Source organism: Artemia franciscana, unplaced genomic scaffold, assembly GCF_032884065.1.
Source record: "Artemia franciscana unplaced genomic scaffold, ASM3288406v1 Scaffold_1241, whole genome shotgun sequence".
In the NCBI taxonomy this organism is placed as follows: domain Eukaryota; kingdom Metazoa; phylum Arthropoda; class Branchiopoda; order Anostraca; family Artemiidae; genus Artemia; species Artemia franciscana.
The window spans coordinates 58573-63166 of record NW_027062770.1 but is presented as its reverse complement, the minus strand read 5'-3'; positions in this window follow the sequence as shown (position 1 = coordinate 63166).

Genomic DNA, 4594 nt, shown 5'->3' with positions numbered 1-4594 from the left:
AAACGCCTACAATAACATAAAGATGATATCATCAAAGCTTTGAATTCTAATATTACTTCTGTTTCTTTTGATTCTGCTTTAAGCAGCCATGTTTTCAAAAATCCTAGCCAGAAAGTACTTTTTGAAGAATCCACCATTATTAGCAATGATCTAGGCATAAAGCAAGTAGTTCGAGAAGCAATTCAAATCAGATTAAAGATTAATAATAATATTTCCTTAAATATGGATTTAGGGGAATATTCACTGAATGCTCTATACACAAATTTTAATTAAACATGACCTTACGAAATATTATAAAAACCAAGAGATATTAACACAGAACCTGTCACAAATAGACCTATGAGATAAGCAGGGAAAAAAGCTAGGCTGGCCCTAAAAACATGTTTTTAAATCATTTTCTTTCATTTCAATGAATTGCCTTGTTTCATCATAATTTATTTATCAGTCCTGATTGAACTTCGCTGAGGTAAGGATGCTGGGACTGTTTTGAAAAACTGTTCATTTTAGTTTTATTGATTTTATCCTCTTGTAAGTTGTTTTTTCTTATTTGTATTGCTGAGGAAGGCCCTTGGACATAGGGCCAAAATATTCATTCTAATTTGTTTCCCACTGCCTTGAGAAATTCCCTATTGTTCTTCTTGTTTTTGGTGTTTGTAATCTCTTCAAGTATTATGTAACTTCCCACGTTTACATTGTTATTACGTATAACCCACGTGTGCGCTGCCATTGCGTGACATCTCACGTGTACGTTACCATTGCGTAACACCCCACGTGTGTGCAGCCATTACGTAACATCTAACGTGTGCACTGTCATTACGTAACACCCATATGTGAACCGTCATAGTAATACCCAGTTGTGTACCCTCCTCAGTTACAAGCGGGGATTTCCCCATGGGGCCCTGAAGTCTAGCATTTAACCCGAGATTCCGTCATTCCCAATAAATCTACTAAGTTAAGTAAGATTATTTCACCCCCAATAAGTCTAGCAAGGCACGCAAGTACTGTTACTATGTAACACCCACATGTGTGCCTCTCTCAGTTACAACCGGGACTTCCTCATGGGGCCTTGAAGAAACATTTCACGTTAGAATGTGTCATTCTTAACACTGGTTAAACATTCCCTATTACAGAGGAGCTAAAGAAATCATGAAGAATAACGTCTTGAAGGAAAATGTCTTTAAAAGATCTTAAAATGTTCTGTAGCATCTTGAAAAGCTTCTTGAAGAAAAATGTCCTAAAAATGTCTTGAAATGTCTTGTGACCTCTTGAAAACCCTTTTGAAGAAATATATCTTTGAAAAGGACTTGGAATGTCTTGAAACATCTTGAAAACCATTTTGAAGAAAGATTTCCAAGTTAAACTCACCCGCTTGACTACTAGACTCCTCCAGTAGTCACATCATATTATGTAGCATCTAAACCCTATTACAAAACATTCAAAGAAATCCTGGTGTATAGAGGCCCCTGAACGTTTTTCCTAAACCCTTAGATGTCTTAAGCATAACCGCCAAGGAAATCCTGATTTGGCATAGAATTTTTTAAAAAGAAACTATTAAGTAACATTTGAATCCTGAAGAAAACACTCTCTATTAGGTAACACCCAAACCCTATGTTGTATCACCCAAAGAAATCTTGATTTGACGGGCTCCATGAAATTTTGCCACTGCACCCTTAGGTTATTTAAGAAAGAGATGCCTGTATCTCTTAAAAAGCATTCCCTATGACGTAATATGCACCTGCGTCTCAAAGAAGTTTAATAGCACCTGCGTCTTGAGGGGTCGCTGTATCATTAAATGAAGATAGGAGTAGTGGATACGGGTGCGTTTAAAACAGTCCCAAGTTGGTAAAACCATTCCTTTCGCACGAAGTGGGGGAGGAGAAGTAAAAATCATGTCACTTTTCTATTCCCTTGTCTCTTCTCACCTAGGGAAGGAGGCTGACAATGCTTGCTATTTTCCTTCTAGAGTGGGTTCTCCTTAGCTAAAGGATTTATGGATCAGCAAAAAAGTTTTTTATGCCATGTTAGGGTTGGATCGCACTGATTCGAAGATCCAAACTGATCAGTAACAAAAGTTTTTGGCTTGTTCTTGGGCCTTCTAGCCCTTTTCCCCTACCACAACGAAAGGTTTGATCCCTTTTAGAAAGATAACAGCCCTGAAACTTCCGGGCCAATCTTAAACCCAAAACCAGATAATCAATTTTTTTTAATTGTGCAGCTTATGACAAAACAATTGGCATTTAGTATCATTTACGGCCCTATCCCCAAGGGCTGTGGGATCATGCGACCCTAAGAGGCCAATTAATTGTACCTTTTCTATTATTTGGAGCAAAACGACTATCTTAGAATTCGACTATCTCAAAATAACTTACAAAAAGTTGAATTTACCTATCCTCACTTGGTCCTCACCTATATATACTCAGCTCAGATTTTGAATTAACAAACTAACGTAACAGCTATAAAGTATAGGCACAGAGAAACAAAGGATCTCCTTGCCAGGAAGCTTGCGGTAAAAAAAGAAAAAAACGTTTCATGCTTTTTACTAGGTTAGAATTTCACAGAGCAGAACCAATCAGGTAGAAAGCATCTTTTTTTTTAACATTTTACACAGTAGTTTCCAAAGTCGACTTACTTTAAAAAGATTATTTGTCTATCCAGAAATAAGAGACAATGTTACTGCTTACAAAATATGCCAAAGGTGTGAAACAATGGAATTAAAACACGTTTTTTATCATAGAATTAAATGAAAAAAACAAATTTTTTAACCGAAAGCGACATTAAAACTTAAAACGAACAGAAATTACTCCGTATATTAAAGGGGCTTTTCCCTCCTCGATGACCCGCTCTTTACGCTAAAGTTTGACCCTTTCTCTCAACTTTAATTTTAAAACGGTAAAAAACTTTAGCGTAAAGAGCGGGGCATTGAGGAGGGGAAATCCCCTTTAATATACAGAGTAATTTCTGTTCGTTTTAAGTTTTAATGTCGCTCCTTACTTTTAGTTAAAAAAACTCGTTTTTTCGTTTAATTTCTGAACGTTTTTTAATCATTACATTTTTTTTATTTAGGCTGTCCGCACATGAATAATTAAAACGAAATTTGCATATTAATTTTTTTGGCTAAATGGCTTTCTTATAGTTTTAATCGGAAGATTTTGAGAAAAAAGGGGTGGGGAGGAGGCCTAGTTGCCCTCAAATCTTTTGGTTACTTAAAAGGCAACTACAACTTTTAATATTATACGAACGTTTATATTAATAGAAAATATACGTAACTTACGAAATAGCTTACGTAACGAACTTCTATGTTTGTATATTTTCATTACGTATATGAGGTGTTTTGCTTCTCGTTAATGCCTCACTCTTTACACTAAAGCTTAAATTTTGTCCCAATTCTTTAAGAATGACCCCTGAATCACAATGGCCGTAGAATAAATGGTTGAAATTACTAAAAGTACTTTAGCGTAGAGAGCAAGGTATTTAGGAAGAGATGAATCCCACATATGATTAATAATTTCTGTTCGTTTTAAGTTTTAATGCTACTCCTTACTTCCAGTTGAAAAATCTTTTCTATATTTAGTATTTAATTGTTTTGTTTTTGTTTTAAATAGTGGTAGGATATCCTGCGCCCCTTCATGGAAATTATCTTCTCCCATGACAAATTCCTCCATGGAAAGATCCTCCCGCGTAACCCCCCTGTCCTCAACCCCTACCCGCGTCCCAAACAAAAAAGTCCCCCTGAAAACGTCTGTACACTTCCCAATAACCATTACTATACCTAAGCACTGGTCAAATTTTGTAACTTGGAGTCCCTCCCCTTGAAATGTGAGGGAGTAAGTGGTCCCTAAACGCATTGTTATTAGGTTTTTTTACTATACTGAACAAAATGGCTATCTCAAAATTTTGATCTGTTGACTTTGGGGGAAAAATGAGCGTGGGAGGCGGCTTAGGTGCCCTCCAATTTGTTCGGTCACTCAAAAAGGGCACTAGAACTTTTAATTTCCGTTAAAATGAGCCCTCTCACAACATTCTAGCACCACTGGGTCGACACGATCACCCCTGGGGAAATAAAGAAAGCAAATAAACACGCACCAGTGATTGGTCTTCTGGCAAAATATACGAAATTCCACATTTTTGTAGATAGCCGCTTGAAACTTCTACATTAGGGTCCTCTGATACGCTGAATGTAATGGTGTAATCTTCGTTAAGATTCTATGACTTTTAGGGGGTGTTTCCCCCTGTTCTCTAAAATACGGCAAATTTTCTCAGGCTCTTAACTTTTGATAGGTAAGACTAAATTTGATGAAACTTAAATATTTAAAATCATCATAAAAATACGATTCTTTTGATGTATCTATTAGTATCAAAATTCTGTTTTTTAGAGTTTCGTTTACTATTGAGCCGGGTCGCTCCTTACTAAAGTTCGTTACCACGAACTGTTTGATTATAAATAGGTGTGTCTCTTTCTCTTTTTCGTGTTGCAAGATAAAAAAAAAATTCCTAGCACCTGCTATTCAAATTTTTCGTTCCCATACTTATTTATCTAATAATGGCTCTCTGTGGGAACGTTGACAGTATATTTGCGTGCCTTTGATAAGTCGCC